Source organism: Chelmon rostratus, chromosome 1, assembly GCF_017976325.1.
Source record: "Chelmon rostratus isolate fCheRos1 chromosome 1, fCheRos1.pri, whole genome shotgun sequence".
NCBI classification, from domain to species: Eukaryota; Metazoa; Chordata; class Actinopteri; order Chaetodontiformes; family Chaetodontidae; genus Chelmon; species Chelmon rostratus.
In genome coordinates, this window is record NC_055658.1 from 9,167,942 (window position 1) to 9,185,932 (window position 17,991).

Below are 17,991 nucleotides of genomic sequence, written 5' to 3' on the forward strand. Positions count from 1 at the left end.
TATCAATCTGGCTCAACTTTGGGAAGTTATCGCAGCAATTCTTTTATCTTTTGCTGATTGGAAAGTAAACAGTAAAAAAGCTGCATTTTTGTTAGGAATGTGGTTGTGCATGTATTTCATTTGACAGCGCTGCACCTATCCAGATGTAGGGAGTTGCAGCAAATGTTGAACTACTCAACTTTCTTCAGACCACATTTTGCCACACAGTCTTCATGAGAGTCTTCTGACAGACCCTCCAGGAGGTAAAGGTGAATCTGACCTGAAAAATCATTCCGTTGTAGCACAGACGTATATCCCCCCAACAAAAACAGACTAAATCTGCTCAGAAGAAAAAAGACCTAATGAAAATGCAGTTGATTGACCAATGATCTATGTTGCCAAGCTATGTATTCAGAGTATTGTAATATTTCTATTATTGAAGGATGGCAGAAACAATGGGGTTTGTTAGGCAAAACACAGAATTGAGTCCCAGCTCACAGTGCTTCTTAGCTGGTAAGAGACACCTCAATGCTCAGTGAGGTCAATGAGGTCAATAAAGATGGTTGTTATATTTGAAGAGTTATGTTTATCAGTTCTGGTGAAGGCTACATTTCTGAATGGTGGTGGTTCAGACTGTTTTCCTGATTAGTTTCTTTTTTGTCACCGTCTACAGACGCATGTCGACACTCATTCCTTCAGTAGTTGTCCTCGTTTAGACTTGCTGCCGCTTTTTGTGTCCGTCTTTGTTTCTTCATGTTGCATTAGTTGTGAATTCTGCATCCATTCCCTGATTAATGCAATTGAGTGTCAATGACAAGAGCTCTCTGAAGCATCTATCCATCTAATTCCATCTATCACTCCATCTCTCTCTCTGTCTCTCTCCTCTCATCCCCCTCTAATCCAGCCAACTCTCTGCAGGACAGAACAATTAATGTGTCTCCTCGTTTACTCACTCTGTCTCACCATTGTCTCTATTTTTTCACTCTTCCTTTTCTTCATACGTTTCTTCAGACAGTGTTTCTCATGCTTGGCTCATGCATCATATTGCTACCTCTTAAGAGAAAAGTATGTGTGGAGTGAGCGTGGGTGTATGCGTTTGTGTGTGTGCATGTACATAGTTTCAAGAGGGACCCCATGCTGTGTGTGTAATTTCTTGTTTGTACACGGTTCCAAACATCTTTGGCCACTGCAGAGCAGGGAAAAGATATTTAGAGAGACAGAGAGGTTGAACAAGACAAAAAAAGATTGAGAGAAAAGGAAAGAGAGGGGGGAGAGGGGAAAAAAACAGGATGATAACAAAAGCAGCTCGGATTTCACAGACGCATATTTCATCAATCATGTGAATAAGTCGTGGTGATTATGCATGGCGGTGGCAGGCCGAGGGGGGGCTGATTACCATACACCATAAAGGCTGCTTTCTTATCTCACACACACTGATTAGTTTCTGTCTGCAGATAGCCTCTCACTCTTCACTCTTTTTCTCCCTCTCTCTCTCTCTCTCACACACACACACATACACACACACAGACGCACAGACACTCATGGGGTGCGTCCGTCTCTGCCATACACATGTGTGCACATGCAAACACAGGCTCATGCACACACAAATCTGCTAAAAATCCGGGTAAATTGTTACAGTAGGCAAACCCCAAGAGCCAGATGAGAAAAGTTCACAGAGTCTTTCATTGCTAACTGGTTTTACTTTATCAGTTGTTAATCTTCCAGATAATAGTGATAAAACCATAGCAAATGCAAGGAACACTTCCCCCCAATATTGTATGTTTGAGGTGGATTTGGGTTCTGAATGGCACAAATTACATGTATGTTTTTAGAAGAAAACATGTAAGCAGTGTGACACCGAGATTTCTGCATCAACACTCAAACTGAGTATTAATCCACGTTTAAGAGAGCATTCTTTTGTATTGTAAACAGCAGCTGAAATTTATTTTATCGGCTTTCGCTTTCCCTTTTTCTGGTGGGTGACTAGGAAATTAAAAAGAGAGTGTCTCACTGTCGTTTCTCAGGTTGGTATTTTATGGTCCTCTTTTGATAACCGTGGCACATTTTGCTGGAACTGTGGCTTTTACATGATGCAGAACGAGAGAGAGAGAGAGAAAGTGAGGCGGGAGGAGGATGAGGAGGTGAGGCTGGGGCAAAATTAGCTACGTATGAAAGGCCTCGCTTTGTGTCTCAACCAGGGAATTAGAAATTACTCCTTTCTCTTGCGCTCCCCTCTCTCCGTCACTCTGATATATAATGTAAACTCATTTGGTAACCAGGCTGGAGCTGCGTTGCGCTGTCTGAGTGCCTGCATGTGAGAAGTGCGCCTGGGACGCATTAGGGCCTCCTGACAGGGGCCTGGGTGAAATAAGTGAAATTAATGGAGCTCCTTTCATGTCGGACAAGGCCGCGGCACCCCTTTCACGCCTCGTACAGTCACAGAAAAGTCAATACTTTTTTATTACTCCTCGCTTGCCCTACATTCCCCGCTACAAGTGCTCTACTCACTAATTGGTTTCAGTTTGCAGAGAAAGAGAGAGAGAGAGAAACGGGAAAGAAAGAGAGGGAGAGGACTCCATCCCAAAGAACACTGAAGCAAATAAATCAATCTCATATTTTTTCTCCCCGCTGTCTTTTTTCATTGAGTAACATCATGGCAGAGAGAGGGAGAGATGAGAGAGAGAAATAGAGGAGAGAGGGTAAATGGTTGGTTAGAGCACGCCTGGTCCCCAGGGAGCATAATGATATCTGGGAGCCTGTTAATGGAGACGAGTGGTTAAAGTGGTCTGGGGCCCTGGCCAGGTCTCCCCTGGGGGTTTTTAACCGGCAACCTCACCTTCGGAGGCTGCTTGTGCTCTGGGCTCAGAGGCACAATGGAGCATCCCACCAAAATACAATTTCAGGCTTTGATAGATTTGCAGAAAATGACATTCAACTCAACGATGTGTGTGTGCAGATGTGTGGAGATGAAGTCTTCAAATGCATCACGGCCTGTTTAGTGATTGTTTGGTGTTGCTTTTCTCAAGCCTTGCCGGACTGATGTCATACTGTATGTAAAATTCCCTCAAATATTGTCAATATTGACAATATTGTCTTGTGTGCTGAATGAACGCATATTTTTCATCTGAAATACGTATGTTTTACTGTAGCAATTCAAAATGACAAAGGTACATGAACACCTTGTGAAGGATTTGGAATATGGCTCCTGTGGATGCGGTGTCTGTGTGTGTGCGTGTGTGCACACATGCATGTGTATACTGTATGTATGTGTCCTGTCTGCCAGTATGCTGTTCACTGTTGTGCTAAGCTTAAGTGGCAGTGGGGTTAGCCTCTTTCAGAAACAGCACAGCCACAAATTGATGTGACACTTTGAACCCCCTCACTCCCTCCCTTCCCGCCAGCGCACCACCTCCCACAAACACACACACACACACCAAGCAGCCTCCAGTTAAAAGGAGGTTCCACCAGTCTCGTTTTCTTTCTGCGTCCCAGCTTTCACAGCTCTGGAGTGTGGGCTAGGGTAGGTTTGAGGGGTTACAACATGTGTGTATGCGGGTGCGTGAGAGTGTGTGCATATGTGTGTGAAGGAGCTGTCACACAGTGCTGGCATCACCATCCAGTTTGCCATCTCTTCCTCAGCTTGACAAGTCCCTGCTCCCTACCCCATGGCTAACACACACACACACACACACACACACACACACACACCGTCTCTTTATCTCTCTCTCTCACTCCTCCCTCACACACACACGTATGATATGTGAACTCACCGATCAAAAGCTCACATGCACCGTATGAATGCATACAATGAATAAATGCATAAGCGAACGCATACACACACACACGTACGCACGGGCAAGCACACGCTGAATTTTACACAATGAATGTGTTTGACGAAACACGCAGCATGCTCTGGACAGCGTGACAGTAACACATCACATCACATCACTGTTACTGAAAAATGTAGCGGAATTTAAAGTGGAATTTGCTTCAAGTTTTGTGTGCAAGAGTTTGTATTTGTGTGCACCACTGTGTGATGGTGGTGGTGGTGGTGGTGTGTGTGTGTGTGTGTGTGTGTGTGTGTGTGTGTGTGTGTCTGTGAGAGATCTTCTCGGCAGTCGTTGGCGTCAGATCGCGGAGGGGTTCTGTTTGTTACAAGGACAGGCTTGTCCCCGCCCCCAGGCGTCGGCATTACGATGATTGTCATGGCGATGGAGTGTGAGTGACAGGCGGGATCACATGTGGTAGCCGGGGAGCAGGAAGCCCGAACCGCCCCAGTCCCTGACATTAGTTTGTCCTTCATCAAAACTTTACACTCGTTTATAACTACTCACTCCCTCTGTTGCAAAATCTCGCCCGCTTACTTCTTTTTTTTTACCATCTGTCTCTCTCATGTCCTGATCTCTCTCTCTTTTATTTCTACTTCTCTGCCTTTTCCCTCTCATTTACATTTCATTTAATACTCTTACAACTGTATATCTCTGCTTGTCTCTCTCTCTCTCTCCTCGTCCCCTCGTCTCAGTTTTTCTCTCACTGTTTTCTTCCAGTGCCAAGCTTAAGATATGTTTTGGGTTTTTTTTAGATATCACACTGCTTTCTAGGAAATCTAAGTGATTGTTTCGGAGGGTAAATTCAACAGATTGTATCAGTTCACACCTACACAGTTACACACACAGTGTTTGTAAAAATGGGCTCAGAACCACCTATGGAACAGCAAAGTGTGTTTGGATGTGTGTGTGTGTGTGTGTGTGTGTTATCTATATTCTTTTGCCTCAGCAGTGGTTTTTGTCAGAGCGTATGTGGTATGATGCAAACGTATTCCTGTTTGTGTGTGTATGTGCACAGGAATGGACGTGTATGTGTGTGTTGTGGTGAGAGAGCTTTTTGTGCATCGCAGCAGAAAAGGAGGTCAGGGTTTGCACGGAGACTCGGGCATTCATCATTAGCCCGCTGCCGCTGCCGGTAATGTTGCCTGTTACAACCGTGATTAAGAGCCCCGCTTAGTTCCAGCAGCCGGTGCACACACACGCGCACATGTGTGGTACCAACTATGTCCCTGGTACTCTGTCGTTTGACAGAAAACTCTCTCTTTTACACCATCGTCCAGTTCAGCATGCGTTCATGTGAGCATGTGTGTGTGTGTTTGTTGTTCGGGGGCTGTGCTGTAGATGGTCTCTAACTGCGAGGAGGCTTCAGGGCCTGATGAGAAACCTGTCACAGTCACTCATGAAAAGAGCAATTCATTGCTCCACACACACACACACACGAGTTGCACACGGTCTTGGTGAGTGTATTTGTGAATCATAATGGATGGATGTACACCTTCATCCTCATTTATGAAAGCCAGAAAACCATCACGACAGCCTCTGTGTGTTCATGGGACGGGATGTTACTTGTGTTCAAAAGTACACAAAGAAAGTAATCAAATGCCTTCGTATCACACCACATCCTGACAACTCTGGTTCGAACTGACCCGTTAGATTTCTGGAATTATTCAGTATGTTTTCAGATGCAATTCCAGCAGGTGAAATGCACAGCCACAGAATAAAAGAAATCTTTTAAATGAAAGAAACTTTCCACTCTCTCTGTTACACAAGTCATCTCCTGGGTGTCCTGTGCCTCTGATAGGTTTGCACAAAAGTTTTTTTTTTTTTTTATTAATCTCAAAAAGGACTCTTGGACACATTTTATGACCACTGTAGTTTGGTTTTAACAGTCTTTTCGCTTCGTGTTTGAACTCAATCATAATCAAGAAATAAAATGTTTAATGCCCTTGCTTTTTTGTCCCTCCTTTCCCCACCATTTTTAAAAATGTCCCTCCATCCTCTCTGCCTCAGGTTTCCTCCCCTCCAGCCGTTCAAGACCGTGTTCACCACCTGCACCGCCTTTGATAAGTTTCCTCGTCTGTACTCCAAGACAGGCATCATTGTGTGACACACCTCCTCATGAAGAGATGAACAAATAAAGAAGGACTGCTTGTTGTATTTTTGTTCTAGTGGGTTTATTTAATATCTGATGTCTTCATCTGAACATTTTCTTCCTTTGGGTCTTTAAGTTAAGTGTTGCCAACCAAGTTAGGTTTCACCTCATGTAGCCTAACACACTTCACAGTGTATTGCTGCCTAAGATGTCAGTTGTATCGTCCAGAATGTGTGTGAATCAGAGTCAGAGTGGGACTGTGCAGCACACGCAGGTCTAATCGGTTGACCCATGCTAAGAGACAGCATGTGTGCCTATAGGCACTGATAGTGTCAGCAAAGGAAAAGATGCAGAACAGTTCTTATGCTGTTCACCACAAGCTCTGCACTGTGCATACGGTGTATTAACATAGATATCACACTACATTACAATGCATGGAGGAGAATTGGGTTGGATTTTCTACCACATGTTTCATTTTCAGTAGCAGAAGTCCAGTGTTGTTTCCAGCAATAAAGGCCAAAAGAACATTGAAAAAGCAGCAGCAACGTTGGTGCTTAACATATTAATTTCACAACCATTAATCGATTGTCAACACAGTTGGCAAAATCTTCTTTAAACAAGTTTTACGATGATTTGGCTTCCGATCCTGATTGGATGAGGAAATCCAGAATTTTTGTGATGCTAGGTTTTGTGCCATAGATATCACATGGATTTAACATCACACCCTGGCTAAAAATGATGATACTGTGTATTTTGACCCCTATTGGTAATGTACTGCTGTGATCCTTTTATTTGGAACCTTGTGTAGCAAACAGTAAAATAATTAGGGCTTAAACTATTGATCGTTTTCATTGCAGATTAATCTACCTTCATGATTAATTGTTTGGTCTATGAAACGTTCCAGAGGCCATGTTTTATCTGAGAAAATTAAGAAAACTGTAAAATAATCACGTTTGATAAGCTGAGTTTTTACAATGTTTGGTTATTTGATTATCAAAGTTCATTCATTTTCAGTCAATAAACTAATTGTTTCAGCTGTGATAATAACCATAAATATGTCCTCCACAAATGTATCATCTTTCTTTATTCTGACACCTTTCGAAAGACTTTTGTAGCTTATTTAAAATTTGAGTCTAAATTATTAAGACTTCTGAACTGAAGACTTCACCTGACACCTCCTCCTACGAGGCCCTGAGGCAGAGCGTCCTGGTGTAGTTGCCTGTGATGATGGTGGAGTTTAAAGTGAGTTCAGTATCTCCTCTCCATCACTTTCTGTCTCTGGAACAGTCACAGATGCAAAAGTTTTTGCATTAAATTTACTTGGTAATTCTCTATGACGAACTTCCCCCTTCTTCATTCTTTCCTCCACCTGCTTTTCCTTTCTCCCCTGTCTGCCTCTTCATCCTTCTCCTCTCCCTCTCCTCCATGTCGCTGGCATTCCCCCGGGCCTGTGCTGTAAGGCGTGGAAGAGGAGCAGAGACAGAGCATTTAGTAATGGCTTCTTAATGGGCTTGTCGACAGCCACATTAGAGCGCGCAGGCAGCGGGCGAGGCCGGGCAACGATATGCCAAGCCAGATGCCATGCCAGCTGTGGCACTCCGCACTCTCACTCACACTCTCATTTGTAATCACATTTCTCATACGGATGGACGCTGTGTGCGTAAAGAGAGAAAGCAGACAGACAGGCATGTCCCCTCCCTGTTCCTTCTTTTAGTCGGCTCTGTGCTGCATCTGCTGCACTCAGTTCTTTTAACTCATGGTCTTAGGCAGCGACGGAGCAGTTGTCATCTTTTTTAAGGGACGATGAATGGAAAGGCGTAAATAAACTGTGATTAGTAGTCTGAGAATGCGACTTTAAGCTTTAGTGTGTAGGATTTAGGGGGTTCTGTTGGCAAAAATGGAATATAATATGCATTATCATGTTTTCATTAATGGATAATCACCTGAAATAAGAATTGTGTTTTCATTACCATATAGTGATCCTTTTGTATCTACAGAGGGAGTGGGTCCTCTTCCATGAAGTCCGCCATATTGCACCCATAGACCGCATAAAACAATGGACGTAGTCTCGGTGACGTCACCCATAGGCTCCCGAAGAGCCATTGAGAAGCTCAGTGACAGTGGCTTGGCACTGCCTGATTCCGCTAAACTCCTGGTTGATACAAGAATAGGCAAAGAGATGGAGTGCGGGTGCAGCTGAGGCGGGCAGAATGAAGCCTGGTTGCTGAAACTGAGCAGGTAGCTGTTACCCAAAGCAGCCATGTCCACAATGCATAACTTTAAATATTAAGTTATGTAAGAATTCACTCCCCATATAGTCGTAATTGGGGAAGTTAGCCATAGAGACCAAAACCGTTTTTTAGTGCCAGGCTGCAAACATGTTCATTTCTGCCGTAAAGTCCCCATTTTAATATGCGCCTTTATGGGACTGACTCACTTTTAAAGACAGCCTGATGTGACCATTCCAAGAACTGCATTTTTTTGGCATTTTGGCGTTGGCTTAATTTTTCAGCCCCACCAACATGTTTCTACAGTAGCCCAGAATGGACGAACCAAACACAGGCTCTAGACAGCACCTTTTGGGGAAGGGTGAGGTGAGGGCTCTTCAATGCAATGTGCAGCCTCACTGCTAGCTGCCGAGAGATCCTACATACTGGTCCTTTAAAGGAAACATCTAACTTTGCACTCACCACTTTATTGGTTCATACGGATCATACAGGTTTTCAACAAACCCCCTGGTTGGACTTGATTCAACTTGCCTCGCTATAGTTCAGGCAGGCACAGAAGTCATTTATAGTCACATGTTCCATCCTCCAGTCGTGTGTGTCCATGACCTCACTCTCAGAAGGTGGTCCATAAACGTTTGGTGTTCATTTGATCTGCGTAGAAAAGCCTGAGCTCTGCATCCTCCGGACATGCATTTAGAACTGTTACTCCCTCCCTCTCCCCTCCAGCCTCTTCCTGTATTAGCATTTATGTGAATTTTGAATGGTGGTACATCTTCCTGGTACAACTTTGGCCTACCGTACTTGGTATTGCCAAACTGATTCTTGATTTTTGAGGTTGATATGATCAGTATTTCAGAGTTTAAACTAAAACTAAGTGATACATCATCGCCCGTTCATTTTTAAAACAGTCTTCCAATCTCTATAGTAATTTCTTATTGGTTATCATTCAGTATATATGCAGATACTGATGAATCTGTGATAAGATGATAACTAATGTTGGTATGTAGGCCTGACTGGCTCTAGTACTTCCCATAGTTGTGGATTATTGACACTTGTGCACACTTCCGATCTTCTGACCAATTGTGTTTCTTGCCCTTTTTGTGGTGTCATTGTGCTCCCAGTGTATAAATCTATCATGATGGATGGAATGATGATGCTGGCCAAAACAATTAAAATATGACTCAAGTTCTTTATCACCAAGCATTTTCCTCTTGAAGGGTCGATTCTCACTTTAATTCAATATCTGTTAGAAGTTGTACACATGTGTATATAGGAAACAAAGATGGAAAGAAAGGGTACAAGGATACAAGTTTAGCAACTAAATGAAAGAGGGAAGACTTCGGGAAGGAAAGAAGGAAGGAAAGAAGTAAGAGTTTGGTAAAGTGAAGAGAAAAGTGAGAGAGGGAGGAGTGATTAAATGAATAGACGGATGATTGAATCAATTAATGAATGTTAATGTGCTGCAGTGTAACCAGGGATTGGAATGTCATTGCCAAAGGTCTTATAGGTCTCCAGTAGGGGGAGCCGTGAGTCAGTGACTCCAGTCTGTGTCAAAGACCTTCATCAGTGAGATAGTGTGTGTGTGTGTGTGAGTGAGTGTGTGTGTTGCTAAAGACTGAATAGTCGGAAGGTGGTTCTTTGTTTCCTCATCTGATCTGATCTTGTTGCTACCAAACCAAATTTTCCTGTGTCAGCGATGATCAAGTGTGATGAGGATGCAAAGAGAATAAGGTGAGTGTGTGTCTGTGCATGTAAAGCCGTGCATGTGCTTCTGTGTGTGTTTATGTATTGGCAGCTGATAGCTTTTTAGGAGCTGAAGCCTACATACAGACTGGTGGCCTTCTACGCTGTATCGACAGCTGCCAATTGTCACTCCAGTGACTGACAGTTCTGTATTGATGGACGGGACCTGCTGACGGAGAAATGGAGGACAAAACAAAAGGAAACAGAGCACCTTTGGCAGAGAGGGGCAGAGGAGACAGCGAACGGAAGGAGAAGAAAAGGCTGGAGGAGTACGCTGACTGGGACCTATGAAACTTTCCCAAGGTGGTGGGAAGGAGAGGAGAAGGGGGGTTGGAGGGAGAGTTTCTCACCTGGGTCTGGATCAGTTCACATTCAGTTCCATCAAGAGTGTCTGTAATCTATGTGTCTGGTATCTGTGGACATTATCATTGTGAACATGATAATGATGCTCTATAATGAATAAATTGCAATTTCAGATTTAACTGAACCTACCGTGATGACATATATTTAGACCAACACCACTGAAACACTACTTCTATTGAAAGTTTGTTTTTTTTCACTAAATCTGGAAACCATGTCCCCACCACTCATAATACTTTTTGGGTTTATTTTCATTGCATTACATTCATACAAAGTGACTTAGCAACAGGCCTTTGTCACAGCAGACATTGACTCATTGTAGGTGAAGCACAGCTGTTACTGACGATATTAACAATGGCTCCTTTCTGTTCACGTGGGGATCTGCAGCTCTCCCCTCCTTTTCCTATTGTGTCTTTGTGTTTCCCTCTCCCTCTGTCTTCTGTCTGTCTCCTACCTGTCGCAATCACACAATCAAGACTCACCTGCAGCCACACTGAGCACCTAAGCGTCTTTCCACCCTTTATTTGTCAGGTCATCGGTTTATCTATGTGGTAAACTGAGGACCTCTGGTGAATCACTTAAGTATTAATGATGCCTTATTCCCTGTCTGCTTACCTGCTGTGCCCTGTCTGTCTGTGCCTCGTGAGTTCACCAGATTTGGACACTCTTCTGGCCTCATCTCTTAAGTGTTCCAGTGAGCAGTGACAGTTTCACTGAGCTAAATGGAATTCAGCCATCATTAGATCTGTGCGTTTCTTATTGTGACAAAGTGTCTGAAAAAGGCCTTAAAGTGCATTCGACCTCCATTTCAACACAGTATGTATGTTCTGCCACTAGGGGTCCCTCAGTCAAAATAATGAAAACACGTAGTTTGACGTTTTGAAGCACTGTGCGGATCATGGGAGTTGTTGTCTTTATTGTTAAACGACCACATTGCAGATAAAAGTCTGACTTTCACTTGAAATGTTCAGGGACAAGGTAACATGCTAAAGTTTTAGTCACGTTACATTCAGACACAGTCGCCAGCTTCCCTCCTCGCCCTCTGACGTGTCATGTGGTGTTTCCCATGTTGGAGGCGACCAGATGAAACTCTCCCACAGTACCGATGAGAAGGATAAACACACCTAACCAACACACAATGTGAAAGATCTGGATATCAACAGTTTTTCGGACATGCACAGATATCGCAACGCTGACCTTTGCAAGAAGGTGGTTGAATGTATGAAACAAGGAGGCTGTGTTCATTAATCTGAGTGCACAGCTGCATGTACACGCAAGTATTAGTGGAAGATTCATTTTCAGTAGTCATGTAAAAAGTAGTTTTTTCAGAATAGATGCAAAAACAGAATATTTTCTATGTAACTACACAACTCAGCAAAACATTTAACATCATGGTCTCAGAATTTTTAGACATTTTAATGCAGAATACTTATATACTTAATATTTTGCATTTAAATAGTAGCAAACAAAAGTTGTTTGTTTTTTAGGCGATGAGATGTTAACAAGAGCGAGCGTGGCGTGTTTATGTGTAGTGTGAGAAGGAGTTTTCAGCATGCTGCAGAAGATGAACAGTGGTTCCTGTTGTGCTGAACTCAGTGGAGGGTTTTTCCACCTCAGTGGGGGGGGGGTTCTTTTTTTAAACTAAAAGGCATCACAGAGGAAGAAACATAGGAAAACTCTGATGTGCACTTTTTTTAATTTTCTCTTTGTTTGGGCAGCGTAGTTTTGGACTGGAGCCGCAATCTTTGCATGTCTTCTGATTGACCTTCGCAACACATCCCCGACACACACATCACAACCAAACTATCGTGTACACACACATACAGGACACACAGTTGTGTCTATAGGTCTGTGTGTGTGTGTGCGTGTGTGTGTGTTGCCTCACCTCAGGAAACTTGTGGCTAATTCCATTAGTGGGAGGAGAGAGTATGTAAATGAGGGGAGACAGCTGGTGGTGAGGGGAGGTTGATGGAGTGAGCCTGGGGGGCCACAGACACACACCCACACACAAACACACACATGGCCACACTTTCACACATGTGCAGACATTATCTTATAAGGAGACAATGCATGCTCATACTAAACATAGTGTTATACATACAAGGCTACATTCATTGCTTTTTGGGAGGGGAGGGGCATTTCCTTCATTACATGGTCTGCTGTATAGAATAATCTGGAAATGAGGGGACAGAGAAATGAGAAATGACTTTTACATGTGCACCATTGAACAGGCGCACTTTGTCTAATTTATCCACACTCGTGCTGCTGCTTCAACAGACTCTGTCAATGCACAACCCCGTCTCCAAGAAAATACATTTACATACTGCTAAATACTTTCCTGTTGAAACATAGTGCCCCTGTAATTGCAATTTTTATCAATATAATGAGCAAACATCATTGATTAACATATCTTCCAAGTCACAAGACACTCGCAGCGGGTTTTGCATGTGCCCTTCTTAAACATTGAAGAATTTTCCTAACCTTAACCAGAGTGGGAGCGGGTTTGGCTATATCCAATCAAAAGCACTGCTGAGGATGGGATTCCTATTCTGTAGTGTCAAAGTCCTGCACCTCTTACACCCACCATCCACCCGACCACCTCCTCACAACTTTAGATAAAATGTAGCATGCTGTACAGTCGAAAGTGCAAATACGTTTTGAAGGAAATGTTTGTGCAGTTTCTTCACACACACATATAAAATGTGTCTAAGCCACATTTAGCCATAACTATAACTGTGCTTATGTTGTATGTATGCACATGTTAAAAACTCAACATGTGTGTATATGTGTATGTGTGTTAGGGCTGAGAGGCTGAGGGCTGATGGTTTGGGGTGGGGGGTTTGGACAGAGGGTCCAGATGGTTGGAGAGATAGATGGAGTGATAGATAAAGACAAAGGCAGAGGGAACAAAGACAGATGTAGTCACTGTTTATCATTCAGGAGCCTCTCCCGTTGGTCACTGCTCATGCACACACACACACGCACACACACAGGTAGGTGTTGGTCATAATCCTATTGTGTATCAGCAGTGACCACAGTGCAGGACTCTCTCATCACCTGTCACCTCACACACACACACACTATAATCCTGTCAGTAACTGTGATGGAATTTGGAGAGGATTTAATTTTTTCTAAATCTAGCAGCACACTGTGAATCATGGGAGCAAAAAGTAAGGTCCTGGACATGCGTGCACACACACACACACACACTTCTTGTTCCTATTCTTTCTGCAATATGTTTTCATGTCACTTTGATCCCCTGGCTGCTGTTTTTCCTCCGTTGCAGTGCCAGTTTGCCGTCTGTACAAAAGCCTCAATAACAGGTGACAACTTACGTATTCACAGGATCCATTATTTTTAACAAAATATTTATGACTCTTCTTCTCCCCCATGGCAATTTTGCATGATATTATAACCAAATTAAAGTGAAAGCTGCCTATGTGGGACTGGAAATGGCTGCAGGGATATGGCTGCAGATGGGAGGTGCGAGGGTAAAGGCTACTAAATGGCGCTGAATGTTCATAGATGTACATTAAACTGTCCCGAAGCACAGGGACAGCATGTTAAAACTGTAATTGGGTGGTTTTTCTCTTTAAAGTGAGGTATTGTTGGCTGAATGTGATGTGCTGTGCTTGATTGACAGGAAATGAGAGAGGAGGCTGGGCAGTCTGTCATATCGCTAATGTGATAGGTAATGCCCTGAGGACACACACAATGGAGTGACTATCTGTCTCTCTATACACTCCTACACACACCTCAGTTTCTCCATCTCTCTCAATCTCTGTCCACGTATACATGAACAGTTTGTCATTTTTTTCCTCTTCACACACACTCCCCCGCTCTCTCTCGCTCTCTAAGTCACTCGCGCACACACCGATATATGCACTCAATGTTTGGCTGTGTGGCGTTTTACTGCAGGTTAATAATGAGAGGAGAGGTGTGTGACCCTGTCAGAAGTGTGAGAAACTGACCCAAAGAAATCAGACAGGGGCCGAGACCCCCCAACCCTGAGGGCATAAAGTGTGTGTGTGTGTGTATATGTGTGTGTGTGTGTGTAATAGAGAGGAGAAAAAAGTGTGTGTGTGTGTGCGTGTGTGTGTGCGTCCATCCCCATCTTCTCATGGATGACATATGTGGGGTCATTTACATACTATTACCTTTCTATTGGATATGAGGCACCACACACACATGAGTTGGTGGATTGGCCTGGTGTGATGCCCCCGTCAGATGTCAGGATGCAGATGGGATGGGATGGAGGGGGGTAGGTCACGTCTGTTCCCCTGTTTTCTCACACACACACACACACACACCTGTCCTGCCCCCCTAAGGTGCCCAATCACTAAGAGAGTTGTCAGTACGTCTGCGTGAGGCTTCAACTGTTTGACATCTGCCAGCGACCCGCATGCACACACACACAAATTTCTCCCCCACCACCTCATTTCAGAACAACAGAGCATCTCCCAGTGATCAACATTTAGACACAGTCATCACTTACTGGTCCCAGCTGCCAACACACTCACACCACACACACATGCTCATCAAGAGAAAGAGTGTGAGAGAAACACTGAGCCACAAGCCTGAGAGGCAGGAAAGAAATACAAGTAAGAAAACGAATAATAGATGTCCAGTTGTGTGTGTGTGTGTGTGTGCGTGCATGTGTGTGTCTTGTTTTTCAGCTCTCCATACTTACACTCAGAGTGATAGAGAGACAAGCCTCCATTTGTCCCACTTTCATACAAGATAATGAAGCTGTCATTCTCAGACAACTTCATTGGATTGGTACAGGAGCACAGACTGCTGCTCAGGGACACACACACACACACGCACACACACACCTGCATAAGCACACAACGCTGCGAGCGATCCCCCTGGTCGCCGTTAAGCATATGTCAAATATAACCATGTATAGAAAGTGAGATTGTGTGACATATGTACAGCTGGTTGAATGGCAGACACACACACACACACACACACACACACATCCAGTTCATATCTTTAACATGCAAACAGACAGACAGCCCTGATAGCGAATAAAATGAAATCAACCTTGAATGGCAAAGCCCTCTGTGAATACTTGTCTCCTCTTTACAAGTCAATTTCATATCCTGCAGCTCCAGACAAACCTAAAGAGATTTGAGAACAGTGCAGAAACAGACGGAAGACGGGGAGGAATAAAAGGGGTTACAGAGAGAAAGTGAAGAAAGTGAAAGAGAGTGTGACAGACGGAGAGGGAGGCCTTGGTGAGAGCTGGGATCGTGTGTTAAATTGGGGTTGAAAAGTCATAACAGTAGCACCGATTCATAACTACGACTGCGCCGACTTGTACCACAAGATTAGAGGGGATTGGTGTTCTTTCAGACAGCTCAGTGAGTTAAGACACACGACATTATTTAATGATGTTGTGGGTTTGAGGTCTTTGCCTTTTTGTCAGGCAGTCAAAATGAATAACAATTTGCCTTCAAATGGCCTGTGTGTCTTTTAGCGATGGAGAATAACCCTGCGAAAAAGGTGAAGAGTGTGCACGTCCAATGCCAGCTGTGTAGATGTGCAGGATGAAAATGGGTGTTATTTTGCATCATGTGATCTCATAATTGTAGGTGGGACTGTCATTTATTTGTCTGTATATAAAACCTAATTTTCATGTCCACGTATTTGTTTGTGCCTGAACTTAACCGAAACAGGAAATGTTGTCAGATCATAAATCAGATTCATTTTCCAGCAGTGATTTGTGACGGTTTTGAAAGTCATGATGATTCTGTGGTCTGAAGGGAAGATACAAACCACATCTTTTGTCATTTCTCAATAGTAGTAAATAGTAAACTACAATGTTTTTAATCTTGGACAACTGGATAATATTACTATTTAGGTAAATAATTTCTCGGTTTTCTAGATGAACATTATTATGTATATAAAAACATGAAATACCTCATATGTGAGCAACCATTCATTAGGAAAAGGCCTTCTACTGAGTCATAAAATTAGTAATATTTCAAATTCTAAAGGAGTAATCCAATGATTTAATGTTGCACCTTCATAAAGTAGGATATTAAACAAATGAACAGTCACCAGAGGCCAGGATAACTTTAGTCCCTAGTGTGATTCATAAACACTGGATCCTGCACTTTCCATAATGTAACAGGGAGCCTTTCGTTCATCCCACGTCTTTCTACTTCGACAGCCTTTCCCACTGGTTTCAAAAAGCAAAGGGATTCAAAACACAGTTTTCACACGCTGAGTGGTCGTGAGTAAACCGATCTTTATCTGGAAAGTCGGTAGAGGTCCCCGTAACAGAGTTTAAATAACGTAATAGAATCTATCTGCATCTTTGTCAACTCATTTGAATTAACTTTACTCTCTTTTTGAAATCGAGGTGAACAAAACCCAACGAAAAACTCAGACCAAGACAGAAAAAGACAGGCAGAATAGAGGTGCAGAACGAGTGTCTGCTGTGTGTGAATGAGAGCGAATGAGGGAGGCAGTTAACTTCTTTTTTTATCCGATCATCCTCGTACCCACTCATCTTTGTCTATTCAAAGAACGCCATAATTACAGCTTTGAGTATTTAGCCTCATAATTTACTCGTTCTGTCACATTATTTACAACTCTCTCTCTCTCTTTCTCCCTCTCTCAGCAGGGGTTCACCCCTATAATCTAGTCTGTTAGGTCCAATCCGTATTCCAAGTTATTATCACTCTCATTTGCTTATTAAGTGCTCCCTTGTTTTCTTCAAATAAAGTTATAATTAGAGATTTAGTGTCGACGGCTTGAAATACTATCTCCTCTTTATGGAATCTTGGGTGGGATGAGAGAGAATCGTGTTTTATCATACTCGACGAGTTAATGAGGATGTGCACAGCTTGATATTGTGTTTGTATGTGTGTGCGTGTGTGTGTGTGTGTTTTCTAATTATGTCTCTGTGACAGCTTTCTGGCCTCCAAAATACCCATATACTGTATACCCTCTGTTGTTTTGTCTTCCCACTGATTTATGTTAATGAAGTCGATCACAAAAGAGCGGATATATAAGCCTGTGCTTCATATGTTTGTTTGAGCTAAAAGCATTGCAGCCATATTGACTTCATGCTACAGCATCATTTTTCAATTTTTATTTTTATTTCATAAAAATAACACGTTTTAGGACGCTAAGTATTTTTGCACTCTTTTGCTCTTTAACAGCTTATTTAACGTATATTACAGTCATAGGAACAGGAAAGACTCGGGCCTCATAACTCGACCAGTGTTCACAGCTTTGAATACCAATCACCAGTGTTTCCTGAGGATGATCCACTGATCCATTCTTACCTTCTCGTGACCCACCCTGTGGGCCCAGCCCTGTCTTTGAGAAACAGCAGAGTAGAGTACATTAAGACACGCCCCAGCAACACACTGATTACATATGCTAGCTACGGTAATGAGCTGAGCTGGACAGTGGAAGACTGCTGCTGTTTATGGCAACTCATTATCTGGCCCATTGACCAGAACTGTTCTACACATCATAGAGCCCTGTGTCCTCTACATCTATTCGACCATCACTCTCCCTGCTCGTCTGGATGGGGGGGGTGTAAGCCTCCCTGTGTGTGTGTGTGTGTCACTTGATGGTGGGTTGAATGGACTGGTGTGTGTGTGCGTGCATGCGATAGGTAAGATGTGGCTGTTAGATGGATGGATAAATGAAGGGATGAGTGGATGGATAGATGTGAAAATGTGTGTTTGCGTGCATCTTTGCTTACATAATGAAAAGTAAGATGATTCCTAAGCTAATG

At 43.2% G+C, this 17,991-nt stretch overlaps 1 protein-coding gene across 1 annotated transcript in view; it reads left to right on the forward strand.

The window, feature by feature from the left end:
* The window catches only part of spata17 (spermatogenesis associated 17), a 34,153-nt gene extending 28,206 nt beyond the window's left edge, over window positions 1-5,947 (forward strand). Inside the window, exon 10 of the mRNA XM_041942718.1 lies at window positions 5,817-5,947. The gene's annotated coding sequence lies outside the window, so the exon portion shown is untranslated. The remainder of the gene's footprint in view (window positions 1-5,816) is intronic.
* The last annotated feature ends 12,044 nt before the right edge of the window (window positions 5,948-17,991 follow it).